General features: G+C 41.7%; 1 long non-coding RNA gene and 4 other non-coding genes across 6 annotated transcripts in view; all 5 read right to left on the reverse strand.

The window, feature by feature from the left end:
• Positions 1–459: 459 nt before the first annotated feature.
• LOC111819879 (small nucleolar RNA SNORD116) lies at positions 460–551 on the reverse strand. Its single transcript, XR_002823449.1, has one exon. It is a non-coding gene; the product is annotated as a small nucleolar RNA SNORD116 (small nucleolar RNA).
• Positions 552–819: 268 nt separating this feature from the next.
• Positions 820–16,901, reverse strand: part of LOC111819802 (uncharacterized) — a 31,072-nt gene continuing 14,990 nt past the window's right edge. The window contains exons 2-5 of one of the 2 annotated variants that reach the window (XR_002823382.1): positions 8,374–8,506; positions 5,846–5,978; positions 3,326–3,458; positions 820–922 (exon numbers count right to left, since the gene is read on the reverse strand). This is a non-coding gene — a long non-coding RNA (uncharacterized LOC111819802). Of the gene's footprint in view, positions 923–3,325; positions 3,459–5,845; positions 5,979–8,373; positions 8,628–16,901 lie in introns of those variants that run through there. The other variant, XR_002823381.1, reaches the window with a different exon arrangement.
• LOC111819820 (small nucleolar RNA SNORD116) lies at positions 3,002–3,089 on the reverse strand. The gene has a single exon (XR_002823397.1). It is a non-coding gene; the product is annotated as a small nucleolar RNA SNORD116 (small nucleolar RNA).
• Positions 5,517–5,609, reverse strand: LOC111819878 (small nucleolar RNA SNORD116). The gene has a single exon (XR_002823448.1). It is a non-coding gene; the product is annotated as a small nucleolar RNA SNORD116 (small nucleolar RNA).
• Positions 8,046–8,136, reverse strand: LOC111819882 (small nucleolar RNA SNORD116). The gene has a single exon (XR_002823452.1). It is a non-coding gene; the product is annotated as a small nucleolar RNA SNORD116 (small nucleolar RNA).

Genomic DNA, 16,901 nt, shown 5'->3' on the forward strand with positions numbered 1-16,901 from the left:
CACAGCCATTACATATTGTTTTTCATTCCAAGTATCCCGTCTGACACCCCTTTTTCTTGCTCAATGAAAAAATGTGAAATGATCTTGCTAATTGCATCACATGAGACTCTAAGCATAGCCTATGAGACTGTCTTCCCATGTATTAGGGACTGGTAGTTAGGGGTATGCCCGAAGTGCCAAAAACAGGTCAGAACAGACTCATGCTGCAGGATCACGGGGCCTAGGCCACCTAGACACTCCCTTGTGTCCTCAATCAACCTGTACATGTGTGCTCAAGCTTGCCCTCACTCTGTGGCCAACCTAGCAAGGACTCTGCTAGCCAATGAGGTAAGAAGGACTGGAAGCCACCCTGGGCACAAAGCTGGGCACCTCCAGAAGTTCTGGCAGAATTTGGGGCCACAAAAAGGAGGCAATGGATGTTGTTCCTCAATCGTGTATTGGCCAGAAAATCAGTGTGCTGGACCTCAGGTTGATGAGTGAGACGGTAGGGGGTTTTCACTCATTTTGTTCAGATTTCCAAGGAATGAATATGTGGAAGTCATCATCGATCCAAGCACATTCACAAGCACTGGATTGTTTAAGGTGTAGCCTGTCCTTTTGGACAGGTGAAGAACTCAAAAGACTGCCAACAATATGGAGCTCCAGGGCCAACGTATTGAGGGAAAACAGGAGTCAATCCCTTTAAGAGGTGAAATTCCACATGCCATTAATGACACAGGAAAAAATAGGTCACTGCAGGCCTATGGAATCCTCGTGAGAATTCTATCCCAGCACAAATATACTGACCCTCCCTAGGCGATTCAACACCTATGCTCAGACCTGACGCCGCCATCCGTCCAGTGACTCCATACCCTCTGTGGGATTGAAAGGCAACCTGGAATTTCCTTCAATCCACTTGGCTTCCATTCCAGACAAACTCCATCTGAAAAGTGTAAGAGGAAAGAGAGGCACTCCTTAGATCCTGACACAAGTACAACACAGGCAACAATCAAAACACCATTGGTTTCCCAGGTGGATTGCCTGTGGCTATACTTCATTGACTTTGAATATGGCAGAATGTATGTATTGCTGAGTGACATCATACATATATGCATGTGTGCTACATAGCACATGTTTGTTTTCATAGAACTATGAAACATGGTACCAAAGATCTGTCTAGGAAATCACCTGGTCAAAAACCCAGCATGGTTACACCTGAAAGGCAATCACCAGCAACATAAATGTACCTATCTTGACCACTCGTGGATGCTAAAAGGTGCTGTGTGCGTTTGACAAATGGCTTTCTTTAAAAACACCTGCCTCTTTCTCTACCTTCTACTTCAAAATGAGTGTGATAGCAACACTAGTGTTGTATCTTTGGAAGACATTGGACTTGAACTGATGAAGGTAAGGTATAATTCTTCCCATGCTAGTGAATAGCCCAGACATTATGCAGCCTGCTTCCCTGACTTCCAGGACCAAGTCACATATTCAAAATCCCTGGGGGTAAGATAGGGAGAACGGGAAAACTGGAGACATGAATGAATGCTTGCATTTGAACTTTAATGATAAAAGACTAGCGTATGCCTATGGATCACTTCAAGGCTCCATAAAGACAACAACCAAGCTAACAACCTGGGAAAACACACAGAAGGTAATTAAATGTGGAATGCCAAACTACACTCCACCATGCGCATGCACACATTCCCTCCAGGAACTGTATCTCAAACTACTGACTACCAAATTGAAAAACCCAGAAACACCTAGGCCAAAGTCAGGAAAAAGATGCTCTGCCAAACACACTTCAGGACACATAAACACTTTTTGAGAAATTTTTCCTCTTGCATTCTTCCCATGGCCAACAGTCACTACAGCATGTTGCCATAGCCATAGGCAAGGCAATGGTTTGAAATGATGTGACTGGATTGGTTCTTGCGTGAAATGAGTATAGCTATATGGTCACCAAATACTGCTTTTCATTTTATGCATTCCAAATAGCACTCCTTTTCCTTGCTCAATGAAAAACTGCAGGAAGATCTTGCTAATTCCATGGTATGAGGTTCTAACCATAACCGATATGGCTCTCTTTCATTGTAAAAGGGACTGGCAGCTAAGGAGTATGCTCGAAGGACAAAAAAAAAAGGCCAACATAGAACCAGGCTGCGGGACCGTGTTACCTATGTCACCTGGACACTCATTCATCCATGGTTGACAATGCTGTGCCCATGTACCTCTTTAATGCCCTCTGAAGACACTTATCATGCTTACTCACTGGAATATAGACTCCAGGTAAACAAGCCTTCCGGAGAAAAACTCTACCAACGGCTGCCAGACATTGCCTTTGGGGCAATACTCACCATACTTTCCATTTCCCATGAGAAAGGGATGGCAATCCCAGGAGAAAAAACAGCTCATGATACACAAAAGGACATACAATCAAATCACAATCTACAAACCTGTGATCACCTGAAAAGGGTCATCAAGCAGGGGAGCATTTAGATTCCCTATCTAGAAATGGAAAAATCAATTTCTGGAAAACGTGGGACTGCACTGTTTTTGCTCCTGAAGTGAGTATGGATATGCCCCATCTCAATTTCCTACTCATGTTACCCGAATACTGTTGACAGGCAAATTCTGTCAACAAACCGAGAACAATAAAACATGTGACAACTGTGTGACTTGATGGGGTCTCAGCATGACTGATGAGTCCCTGTTTCACTTTGAGTAGTGGCATGCAGTCAACAGGCTAACGTGAACAACAAAAATGCAAGAACACAGCCACATGAGGGAGTGCTGCTCCTATGCCACCTCCAAAATCACCTACTTGAACAAAACACACATTTCCAGGCAACCTTGAACTAAAGACCAGCCATTCCACTCAGGAATCTGCTACTCCTAGACGACTACCTGAGAAAATGTTTCCATTGCCCATGAGACCGAGGCTTCCAAAGGTTCAGGCACTTCTTACTGGCAGGAGTATGAACAAATGCACGTGGTCCCTCACTCGTTTCCCCACCTTGATGAAACATGCTGAGTGAGACGGTAGAGAGTTTTCACTCATTTTGTTCAGCTTTTCCAAGGAATGTTTAGGTGGGAGTCATCATCGATCCATGCACGTTCACAGGCACTTGCCCTTGTGAACCTACAGGTTGAGCACCTGCATAGCCAAAGTGCTCAAAAGTCTCCGGCACTGGCGAGCATAAAGAGCCATGCTACTGACACTGGAAAAGGGCCAATGTGCACAAGAAGTGGACCTCTGCATGTCACTGATGAAGAACGAGAAAAAGGCCTTGCCCCTACAAAATTCCCTCAATCATCTCCCTAACCTTGGCCAAAAAATGCTTACTGCCTGAGAAATCTCCAGTTTCCTTAGGACATGTGGCCACACCAATTCCAAGGGCTCCCTTGCATCTCTGGGTGCGATGGAACACAGGAAACATCTTGCGATCCGCGTTGCATCCTCTCCATGGCAACTCCACCTGAGAAGTTGAGAGCAAACACAGGATCACTTGAGATGGTTTCAGGGTTACACGCATAACAAGTGCAAATACATGCTTTCTCATACGTTAATATCACGTTTGTCCCTTTCCTTCTCTTCTGGAATTTATGGAGCTACGACCAAATTGGAACATGTATGTCTGTGTATGCCTGAGAGCTACCAGAGGGTATAAAAGTGTCAATTCTGCACAATTCTCTGGTCCCAACCCTGCACACATGCTCCAGAACACTGATGCCTGCAAACATAAAGTTGCCAACTATGACCACTTCTGGATTTCACACAATGCCTAAGCTCTTTCACCTTTCCAACACAAATTTCCATAGAAATTCCTAGCCTTTACTTATGCACTCCTCCTTGAAAAACACTACAAACCAACACCAACAGTGGGACTCTGCAAACAGTGCAAAACGAACTGCCTTTGGTTGATAAACCCAGGAAACACCAGAAAATAAAAACTCAGTGATAAAATATGGGAACTCTGGGACACTGGCCCAAATGGAGCCGATGTGCACGACAAAGAGGCCATTGCTGACACAAACCATGTCCTGTCTCATTACAACTGTAGAAAACCTCCCCTCTCCAAGACAACAGAGAATACTCATTAACATGGGCACATCCAATACACAATGGTCCACGATAAATCCCTTCCAGAGATTCAAACATGTTACCACTTCCAACGCAGTCACAACCACTGGGCTTCACTGCTGTGACCGCCAAGGAACCTCACTCCCACAAGTGCCAACTCGGAGCTATCATCATGTCGTCTGGAGCACAAGAACTCTGACATAGAAACTCAAAGAGGACACCTACTATGATCCTCAAGAGTTGAAATGACTATCCCAGGACCCTTCTGCCCAAACCCACCAAAGGCACAATCTGTTAAATCATACATTATCTTCTATTAGTATAATTTTCAAGAAACACATAAACTACATCAACAGAATACCCACAAATGACAAAACTGAAGAAAAAACAAAACTCAATTAGAGGACTTTGATGCAGTTTAAGTGCCATTTCTACCATAGTAGTGAGCCTCCTAGATTTGCAGTGAACACTTCTCCTGCTCAAACTGACTTCCCATATGTGTGGGGGTGAAGCAGACTTTCTAAGAAAAACTCCTCAAACTTGAAACCTCAGTGGGTGACTAGTCAAACTAGAGAAAAGAATATATGCTTCCAAATTCTAAAACTTCCATGGTTGACAATACTGTGCCCATTCACCTCTTCAATGCCCTCTCAAGACACTCATAAGCAGGCTTACTCACTGGACTATAGAATCCAGGTAAACAAAAGCTGCCTGCAGAAATACCCTACCAATGGCTGCTAGACATTCCCTTTGGGACCCCACGAACCATACCTTAAGTCCTCCTAGAAGCACAGGTGAAAGGTAAGACAGCACCAGAAAAAAACAAAAAAGGCTACTGATACACAACAGGACATATAATCAGATCATAAGCTACACTCTCTGTTCACCTGACCAGTGTCATCAAGCAGGAGAGCATCAGAATTCCCATTCTAAAGAGATGGACAAGTCAATTTCTAGAAAACAAGTCACCACACTGTTTGTGAATGAAGTGAGTATGGATAATGTCCCATCTCAATTTCCTATTCATGCTGCTCAAACACTGCTGGCAGTCAATTTCAGTCACCAAACCAAGAAACAACTTGTATGACTAACTGTGTGACCTGATAGGGTCTCTGCATCACGGAAGAGTCTCTGTTTCCCTTCAAGCAGTGACATGCAGTCAACGGGATAACCTGATGGACAAAAATGCAAGAACGCAGCCACTTGAGGGACTACCCTTCCTATGCTACCTCCACAATCACCTACTGGAATAAAACACACAGGATCTGGCAACCTTGCGCTCAAGAGCAGCCATTCCACCAGGGAGTCTGCTAGTCGAGGACGTCTACCTGAGAAAATGTTTGCACTGCCCGTGAGACCGACACTTCCAAAGGTACAGGCACTTCTTACTGGCAGGAGCATGAACAAATGCACGTGGTCCCTCACTCGTTTCTATGACTTAATGAAACGTGCTGGACCTCAGTTCGACGAGCGAGACGGTAGAGAGTTTTCACTCATTTTGTTCAGCTTTTCCAAGGAATGTTTGGGTGGGAGTCATCATCGATCCATGCACGTTCATAGGCACTTGCCCTTGTGAACCTACAGGTTGAGCAGTTGCACAGCCAAAGCGCTCAAAAGTCTCCAGCAATGACAAGCATAAAGAGCCACACCATTGACACTGGAAAAGGGCCAATGTGCACAAGAAGTGGACCTCTGCATGTCACTGATGAACAACAAGAAAAAGGCCTTGCCCCTACAAAATTCCCTCACTCATCTCCCTAACCTTGGCCAAAAAATGCTTACTGCCTGAGAAATCTCCAGTTTCCTTAGGACATGTGGCCGCACCAATTCCAAGGGCTCCCTTTCATCTCTGGGTGCGACGGAACACAGAAAACATCTTGCGATCCGCGTTGCATTCTCTCCATGACAACTCTTCCTGAGAAGGGTAGAGCAAAATGGTTTCAGGGTTACATGCATAACAAGTGTAAATACATGCTTTCTCATACATGAATTTCATGTTTGTCCCTATTCTTCTCTTCTTGTATTCATGGAGGTATGACCAAATTGGAACATGTATGTGTGTGTGTGCCTGAGAGCTTCCGGGGGTATAAGAGCATCAACTCTGCACAATTCTCTGGTCCCAATCCTGCACACATGCTCCAGAGCACCGATGCCTGGAAACACAGTTGCCAACTATGACCACTTCTGGATTTCACACAGTGCCTAAGCCCTTTCACCTTTCCGGCACAAATTTCCATAGAAATTCCTAGCCTTTACATATGCTCTCTTCCTTGAAAAATGCTACAAAAAAATGCCGACATTGGGACTCTGCAAGCAGTGCAAAACGAACTGCGTTTGGGTGGTAAACCCATGTAGTCCCAGAAAACGAAAACCCGGCAACAAAATATGGCAACTCTGGGACACTGGCCCAAATGGAGCCAAGCTGCATGACAAAGAGTTCATGGCTAACACAAATCATGTTCTGCCTCATTACAACTACAGAAAACCTCCCTTCTCCAGGACAACACAGAACCCTCATTACCCAGGCACCTCCAATACACAATGGTCTACAATAAATTCCTTCCAGAGATTCAAAGACACCACCACTTTCAATGCAGTGACAACCACTGGGCTTCACTGCTGTGACCACCAAGGAACCTCACTCCCACAACTGACTACTCAGAGCTATCATCATGTTGTCTGGAGCACAAGAACCCTGACATAGAAACTCAAGGAGGAAACCTACTATAGATCCTCAAGAGTTGAAATGACTGTCCCAGGACCCTTCTGACCTAACCCACAGAAGGCATGTAGCACCATACACTATTACTAGAATTTTCAAGAAACACATAAAATACCACATCAACAGAACACCCCCCAATGACGAAATTGGAAAGGAAAAAAAAAACCCAAAAAACCTTAACTGAAGTACTTTGATGCAGTTTAAGTGCCATTTCTACCATGGTAGTGAGCCTCCTAGATTTGCAAAGAACAGCTATATTGTTCAAACTGACGTCCCATATGTGTGGGGTGAAATCAGACTATGAGAAAAACTCCTTAACTTGAAAGCTCAGGGGGCTACAAGTGAAAGTAGAGAAATGAATACATCCTTCCTAACTCTAAAACTTCCACGGTTGACAGCACTGTGTCCATGCAGCTCTTCAATGCCCTCTCAAGACACTCAATAGCAGGCTTACTCACGGGACTACTGACTCCAGGTAAACAAAAGCTGCCTGCAGAAATACCCTACTAATGGCCGCCAGACATTCCCTTTGGGACACCACGAACCATATCTTAAGTTCCTCATGAAGTGCAGGTAAAAGGTGAGACTGCACCAGAAAAAAACAAAAAAGGCTACTGATACACAAAAAGTCGTACAATTGTATCACAAGATAGACTCTGTTCACCTAACCAGGGTCATCAAGCAGGAGAGCATCAGAATTCCCATTCTAAAGAGATGGACAAGTCAATTTCTAGAAAACAAGTCACCACACTGTTTGTGAATGAAGTGAGTATGGATAATGTCCCATCTCAATTTCCTATTCATGCTGCTCAAACACTGCTGGCAGTCAATTTCAGTCACCAAACCAAGAAACAACTTGTATGACTAACTGTGTGACCTGATAGAGTCATCATCGATCCATGCACGTTCATAGGCACTTGCCCTTGTGAACCTACAGGTTGAGCAGTTGCACAGCCAATGCGCTCAAAAGTCTCCAGCAATGACAAGCATAAATGCAAGAACGCAGCCACTTGAGGGACTACCCTTCCTATGCTACCTCCACAATCACCTACTGGAATAAAACACACAGGATCTGGCAACCTTGCACTCAGGAGCAGCCATTCCACCAGGGAATCTGCTAGTCGAGGACGTCTACCTGAGAAAATGTTTGCACTGCCCGTGAGACCGACACTTCCAAAGGTACAGGCACTTCTTACTGGCAGGAGTATGAACAAATGCTCATGATCCCTCACTCGTTTCTGTGGCTTGATGAAACGTGCTGGACCTCAGTTCGATAAGCGAGACGGTAGAGTTTTCACTCATTTTGTTCAGCTTTTCCAAGGAATGTTTAGGTGGGAGACATCATCGATCCATGCACGTTCATAGGCACTTGCCCTTGTGAACCTACAGGTTGAGCAGTTGCACAGCCAATGCGCTCAAAAGTCTCCAGCAATGACAAGCATAAAGAGCCACACCATTGACAGTGGAAAAAGGTCAATGTGCACAAGAAGTGGACCTCTGCATGTCATTGGTGAATAACGAGAAATAGGCCTTGCCCCCTATAAAATTCCCTCGATCATCTCCCTAACCTTGGCCAAAAAATGCTTACTGCCTGAGCGATCTCCGGTTTCCTTAGGACACGTGGCTGCACCAATTCCAAGGGCTCCCTTGCATCTCTGAGTGCGATGGAACACAGTAAACATCTTGCGATCCGCGTTGCATTCTCTCCATGGCAACTCCATCTGAGAAATTTAGAGCAAACAGGCTCACTTTACATACTCTCAGGGTTACACGTATAACAAGTTAAAATACATGCTTTCTCATACATGAATATCGTGTTTGTCCCTTTTCTTCTCTTCTGCTACTCACAGATGTATGACCAAACTTATACATGTGTGTCTGTTTATGGCTAAGATGTTCGGCAGGGTTTAAAAGTGTCCACTGCAAAATTCTTTGGTCCCAAACCCTGCAGAACTGATCCAGAACATCGATGCCTTCAAACACAAAGTTACCAACTCTGACCATCTGTAGATTTTCTACAATGCCAGAGTCCACCGACCTCACAGTCACAAATTTCTATGGAAACTCCTGGCCTCCAGTTATTTGCTCTTCCTCGCAAATCATTATAAACCAATGCTGACCCTGTGACTTTGGAAGCAGTGCAAAATTAACTGCCTTTCATTGATATAACCATGGAACAGAAGAAAATTAAGACCTAGCAATGAAATACGGCACATCTGAGACTCTGGCCAAGGAGGGGTGCTGCATGACTGAAAAGGCCATAACTGATTCAAACTGACTCAAACTAAAATGTCTACTCCTTACATCTACAGAAGATCTCCCCTCTCCAGGATATGGAGAACTTGGAAGTGAAATAGTCACTTCAAAGCACGACGATCAGGGATAAATTCATTCTAGGGATTCAAAGACCTTACCACTTCCAATGTACAGTCACAACCACTGGGCTTCAACGGTGTCATCAGTGAGGAAATTTACTTGCACAACTGACAGCTCAGAGCTATCATCATATTGCCTGGAGCACAAGAACTCTGAGATAGAAACTCAAGTAGGAACTCTTCTACAGATCTATAAGAGTCGAAGCATCTATCCCATCAACTTTCTGACCCAAGCCACAGAAAGAACGCAGCATTCAATCTGTTACCCTTACCTTGTCCTGCTATTACTAGAACTTTCAAGAAACTCATAAAATACCACATCAACAGAAAACCCAAAAATAACAAAACTGAAAAACAACCTCAACTAAGAGGACTCTGATGCAGTTGAAGTTCAACTTGTGCCATGGTGGTAAGCCTCCTAAAGCTGTGAAGAACAACTCAACAGGTCAAACTGATGTCCCATATGTGTTGGATTAAGCAGACTTTCCTTGAAAAACACCTTAAACTTGAAACCACAGACAGCTACAAGTCAAAGTTGATAAATTAATGTATGCTTCCAAACTCTAAAACATTCATGGTTTATAACAGTGCCAATGGATCTCTTCAATGCTCTCTGAAGACATATAGCACACTTTTTCCTAGAATACAGAGTTCAGGAAAACCAAAGCTGCCTGCAGAAATTGCCCCACCAAAGGTGGCGAGATATTCTCTTACAGACATCAGTAAGCATACACTGTATTTCCTACTGAAACACCTATGAAAGCTATTATGGTCCCCCCCGCCCCCCCAAAAAAAGCCTCAAGATACACGTAAGGACATATAATCACTAAACGAAGACAACCCGTTTCCTGCCTCCCCCATACCTGGTAACCACTAACAAATTTTGGTCTCTGTACATTTCCCTATTCTTGTTATCTCATGTAAGTGAGATCATATAATATTTGTCCTTTCGTGATTAACTTACTTCACCGAGCATATGGTTTTTGAGGTTCATCTATGTAATAGCATTTATCATGAATTCATTTTTCTTTATGGTTGAGTAGTATTCCAGTGTGTGTATGCAACACATTTTGTTTATCCATTCATCCACTGATGGACACTTAGGATGTTTCCACCTTTTGGCTATTGTGAGTAGTGCTGCAATGAACATTGCTGTACAATGTGTTGCTTTCAGGTAGCTTGGGTATATGCTTTTCAGTAGAACAACTGGGTCATACGCTAGCTCTATATTTAACTTTCTGAGGAAACATCAAACTGTTTTCCACAGTGGCTGTACCATTTTGAATTCCCACCAGAAATGCAAAGGGTTCCAATTTCTCCATAGCCTTGCTAACGCTTGTTATCTACCATTTTTATCTTAGCCATCCTAGTTGGAATGAGGTGGTATCCCACTGTGGGTTTGATTTGTATCTTTCTAATGGCTAAGGATGTTGAGCATCTTTACTGGAGAAATGTAGTTATTGGCCATTTGAATATCCTCTTTGGTGAAATGTCTGTTTAAGTCCTTTGACTATTTTTTGATTGGATTGTTTATCTTTCTGTGGTTAAGTTGTAGAAGATTTATGTATAGGGTTGCTATCAAAAGCAGGTATCTAAATCTATCCTGGGGCAAAATTCCTCTCCATCTGTGGACCTCTGAAATTAGAAAACAAGTCATCTCCTTCAAAAATACGATGGTGGAACCCACACAAATATAGTCAACTGATTTTTGATCAAAGTACAAAGGCAATTCAATAGAGAAACAATAGTCTTTTAAGAAATGGTACTTTTGGATTAATAAACTAATTGATTAAGTAAACAAACAAACAAACAAAAAACTGTTGCCGTTGAGTCAATTCCAACTCCTAGTGACCCTACAGGACAGAGTATAACTGCCTGGTAGGGTTTCCAAGGAGCGGCTGGTGGATTCGAACTGCCGACCTTTTGATTAGCAGCTGAGCTCTTAACCACTGTGCACCAGGGCTCCTTAACTGGATTACTACTGGATTAATTGAACATCCACGTGCAAAAGACATGAAACAACCCACACACAAAAGTAAATTCAAAATGGATCATAGACCTACATGTAAAATATAAAACTTCTAGGAAAATATCTACATGAGTCTGGGTTAAACAAGTAGTTCTTAGATATAACAACAAAAGCACAATCCATAAAAGAAAATATTGATAAACTGAACTTCATAAAAATTAAAACTTTGCTCTATGAAAGACAAGACACTGTTAAGAAAATGAAAAGTCAAGCCACAGACTTAGAGAAAATGTTTACAAATAACATATCTGATGAAGGGCTTATTTCCAGAATATGTGAAGTACTCACAAAACTCAACAATAAAAATCAAGTGACTCAATTAAAAAGTGGGCAAAATATTAGAATGGGTATTTCAAAAAAGAAGATATATGGATGGCAAATAAGCACATGGCAAGGTGCTCAACATCATTAGTCATTAGACAAATGCAAATTAAAGTCACCTATTGGAACTGCTAAAACTTAAAAGACTGAAAATACCAACCCTTGACAAAGATGTAGAGAAACTGAAATTCTCATACACTTGGCAGGGACGGGGATGTAAAATGGTACAACTACTTTTGAAAGTAGTTTGGCAATTCCTTAAAAAATTAAACATACACCTATCGTATGATCCAGTCATTCCACTCAAGTATTTACCCAAGAGAAAAAAAGAAAACTATGTGTATACATTGACTTGTACATGAACGTTCATAGTATCTGTATTTGTAACTCCCTCAAACTGAAAACAATCCAAATGTCTATCAACAGGTGAATGAATAACAAATGTTGGTATATCCGTACAGAAAGAAATACAATGGTGGGCAGCCATAAGATTGTTGTTGTTAGGCACCGTCAAGTCAGTTCTGACTCACTGTGACCCTATGTACAACATAAAATAGATAATCCCATTCCAAAATGGAGGAACTGGAAGAAATCATCAGTACCAAGCATGGCTGAAACGAGCAGGGAATACTGCATTAGACTGCAAGGACTGAAAATAATCCTATGTGGCTTGATCCTCAGACCTCTACATCACATGCGGAAGCCCTACCAGCCTCCGTGCCAGCTATGGCAGTCCTGCCAACTTCTGTAACACTCCAGTGGCATCACCATTGGAGTCATTCTTCATTTTCCTTGCAGGGTAGAACATGTTTGCAGTTGGGTAGATCAGTTCATTACCTGCCTGAAAAATTCTGGAAGTCTGTAGCCTCTCATTTTGTCCTGTCTCTGTCACTTTCATTCCAAGCTGTATTTCTACTGATACAACATTCTCAAAAACCTCATGAGTCTTCTGCATAAGTCAAAGGTATCCACATCATTAGGCAACATGACACTCCACAGATCCTTCATGTTTAACCCCATCTCTGTATGGGGATTCTGCTGACTGAATCCATGTCAAATACCTAATCCCTTCAGCAGAAGTGTGTCCACCACACCTTTGACCCCCTCTCAAGAGTACACTTTCCAGTGAATTTCCTAATTTTAGTATCCCTTGAAATCTGGATAGATCTGTTGTTGTTGTTAAGTGCCACTGAGCTGGTTCTGACTCATAGCAACCCGACGTACAACAGAACAAAACACTGCCTGGTCCTACACTATCCGCATACTCACTGCTATGTCAAAGCCTATTGTTGCAGCCATTGCGTCAATCCATCTTATTGAGGGTTTTCATCTCTTTCACTGACCTTTTACTTTACCAAGCATGATGTCCTACTCCAGGGACTGATCCCTCCTGATAACATGTCCGAAGTATGTGAGATGAAGTCTTACCACCCTTGCTTCTAAGGAGTATTCTGGCTGTATGTCTTTCCAAGACAGATTTATTCATTCTTCTGGCAGTCTGTGGTGCATTCAATATTCTTCGCCAACACCGTTATCAAAGGCATCAATTCTTCTTCGGTCTTCCTTATTCATACGCATGTGAAAGCTGGATAGGTCTAGATCCTCCTACATCAAATGCTTTTTCCTTTTGCTTAATAGTTCCTTCTTCAACTTATGTCTTTCATCTCACATTTTACAACAAGCAGCAAGGAGAAAGCAGGCTGCACCTTCCATATTTAATTTGGAAATATCCTCAGCTAAATATACAAGTCCATCACTTTTCAAGTTGTGCTTTTCACACAACTAAAACGCATAATACAGCCTCGTTTTCTGGAATTATACAACAAGGATAGCCCTTCCACCACTTTCTAACAATGTGTTTTACTCATTTCCTCCTAAGGCTTCACCAAAATTTCCTTTAACATTCATATTTCTACATGGTCTCTTCAAGGAAATCCAGGCTTTTTATATCATGCTTCTCAAATTTCTTCCCGTCTACCTGTGACCCAATTCCACAGCCACTTCTACATTTTTAAGTATTTGTTCCAGTAGAACCCTACTTCCTGGTACCAAAAACACTATTAATTTCCTAGGACAGGTATAACAAATTACAACAAACTGCGTGACTTAAAACAAATTTGTTTTCTCACCGTTCTGGCAGCCAAAAATCTCAAATCAAGGTTTTGTCAGGGATGACTACTTCTGGAGGACTGCGAGAGAATCCATTCCATGCCTGTTTTAATCCGTAAGACATTTAATGCCTTGTATACACATCACTCCAATCTTCATCTCCATCTTCATATGGTCTTCCCCACTGTATCTCTCTGTCTTCTCCAATTCTCTTCTCTTACAAGTAGACTTATTGTTGGGATTAAGGCACATTCTAATCCAGGACAATCTTATCTTGAGACCCTAAGCTAATTACATCCCAGAGACCTTTTTCCAAAAAAGTTCATATTCAAAGGTTCCAGGGGGACATATATTTTACAGGATCACCAATGAATCTCTTTCAAGAAACTGGTCTATTTCATCTAAGTTATTAAATTTGTGGGTGTACAGTTGTTCACAGCATTACCTTATTATCCGTTAATGCCCATGAGGTCATTTCATTTCTGCTCCCAGAAATTTGTGCTTTATCTCTTTTATTCTTGGTTAGCTTGGCTAGAGGTTTACCAACTTTATTCATTTTTTTCATAGAACTTGCTTTTGGTTTCATTTATTTTCTCAATTATTTTCCTGATTTCAATTCCATTAATTAATTTTGTTTAACTATTATCATTTATTTTCTTTTCCTTGATTTAGGTTAAATTGCTCTTCTAGCGTCCTTAGAAATTTAATCCTTTTAGATCCTTCTATTTTTATATTAGCATATAACACTATAATTGCTCCTCTAGCACTGCTTTCACTGCATCCCACAAATTTTGGTAAGTTGAATTTTCATTTTCATTTAGTTAAAGAATATAAATTTCTCTTGACATTTTTATTGGTGAATTTGAGAAAAAAATTTTTTTCTTGTTTCTATTGTGCTTTAGGTGAAACTTTACAGAGCAAACTAAGTTTCTTGTTCAACAATTTATACACAAATTGTTTGTGACATTGGTTGCAATCCCCATGATGTGTCATCACTTTCCCCTTTCACATCCCAATTGTTTCCATTCCTCCATTTTTTCTGTCCCTTCCTGCCTTTTTGTCAATACTTTTGGGCAAGTGTTGGCTCTTTATGGTCTCAAATACAAGGATAAAATAAGAAGCATGCCCCTCACATGTGCTATTATTTGTTTTACAGACTTGCCCAATCTTTGGCTAAAGCATGAAATTCGGGAGTGGCTTCAGTTCTGTGTTAAAAGGGTGTCCCAGAGGCCATAGTCTGGGGGTTCTTCCAGTCCCTTTCAGACCAGTTAAGTATGGTCTTTTTGTGCAAATTTGAATTCTGTTCTACATTTTTCTGCCACTGTGTCCAGGACCCTCTATTGTGACCCCTGTCAGAGCGGTTGGTGGTGCTGGCTGGACACCATCTAGTTGTTCTGGGCTCAGGCTGGTGAAGGAGGTAGTACTTTTGGTCCATTGGTGCTTTGGACTAACATTTTCCTTGTGACTTTGGTTTTCTTCATTCTCCTTTGCCTCATATGGGATGGGACCGCTCGCAAGCTTTTAAGACCCCAGAAGCTACTCACCACAGTTGGATGTAGAACATTTTTCTTATGAACTATGTTATGTCAAATCACCTATATAACTCCCACGACCATGGTCCCTAGCCCTCAGCCCCAGTAACTCAGTCCCACAGGGTGTTTGGATATGTCTATGAAGCTTCTATGACTTTACCTTGGTCAAGTTGTGCTGACTTCCCCTATATTGTGTGTTGTCTTTCCCTTCACCAAAGTTTAACAGTTACCTACTATCTAATTAATGATTTCCCCTCCCCAGCCCTCTCCTTCCTCATAACCATCAAAGATCACTGCTTTCTGTGTGTAAACCTTTCCTTGAGTTTTTATAATAGTGGTCTCATACAATATTTGTCCTTTTGTGATTGACTTATTTCACTCAGCATTATTCCCTCCAGATTCATCCATGTTGTGAGTTTTTGTGGATTCATCATTGCTCTTTATCATTGCATAGTATTCCATTGTATGTACCAAATTTATTTATCCATTCATCTGTTCATGGCTAATTAGGTTGTTTCCATCTTTTGCTATTGTGAATAATACTGCAATGAACATGGGTATGCATATGTCCATTCATGAGACAGCTCTTATTTCTCTAGGATATATTCCTAGGAGTGGGATTGCTGGATCATACAGTATTTCTATTTCTAGCTTTTTAACAAAGCACCATATTGTTTTCCATAGTGTTGGACCATTTTACGTTCCAAACAGCAGTGCATAAGAGTTCCAATCCCCCTGCAGTAACACTTGTTATTTTCCTTTTTTTTTAAATTAGTGCCAGTAATGTCAGGGTGAGATGTTATCTCACTTTAGTTTTTATTTGCATTTCTGTAATAGCAAGTAATCGCGAGCATTTTGTCATGTATCCATTAGTCACCTGAATGTCTTCTTTTGTAAAGCGTCTCTTCATATTCTTTGCCCATTTTTAATTGCATTGTCTTTTTGTTGTCGATCTGTTGTAGTGTATCTTCTATATTTTAGAGAGTAAACCTTTATCAGATGTTGTACTCAAAAAATTTTTCCCACTGTAGATTTTTTTACTCTTTTGGTGAAGTCTTTTGATGAGCCTAAGTGTTTAATTTTTAGGAGCTCCAAGTTATCCGGTTTATCTTCTGGTGCTTGTGCAATGCTAGTGTCTCGGTCATCTAATGCTGCTATAACAGAAATACCACAAGTAGATACCTTAAACAAAGAGAAGTTTATTCTCTCACAGTCCAGTAGTGTACAAGTCCAAATTCGGGGCATCAGCCCCAAAGGAACGCTTTTCTCTGTCGGCTCTGGAGGAAGGTCCGTGTCATCAATCTTCCCTTGGTCTGGGAGCTTCTCTACGCAGGAACCTCAGGTCCAAAGGACGTGCTCTGCTCCCAGCACTGCTTCCTTGGGGGTATGAGGTTCCTGTGTGTCTTTCCTCACTTCTCTCTTTTATATCTCAAAACAAATTGGCTTAAGACACTATCTAATCTTGTAGACCTCATCAGTGTAACTGTCGCTAATCCATCTTATTACATCATAGAGTTTACAGCACATAAAGAAATCACATCAGATTACAAAATGGTACAAAATCATACAATACTGGGAATCATGACCCAGCCAAGTTGACAGATATTTTTGGGGGACACAATTCAATCCATGACAGTTATTTATGGTTTGTATCCTATTTATGCCGTATTTTAGGGCTGCTAGCATTGTCCCTATTTTTCCTTCCATAATCTATAGTTTATTTTTTACATTTAGCTCTTCAATCCATTTT

Source organism: Trichechus manatus, unplaced genomic scaffold (assembly GCF_000243295.1).
Source record: "Trichechus manatus latirostris isolate Lorelei unplaced genomic scaffold, TriManLat1.0 scaffold00019, whole genome shotgun sequence".
NCBI classification, from domain to species: domain Eukaryota; kingdom Metazoa; phylum Chordata; class Mammalia; order Sirenia; family Trichechidae; genus Trichechus; species Trichechus manatus.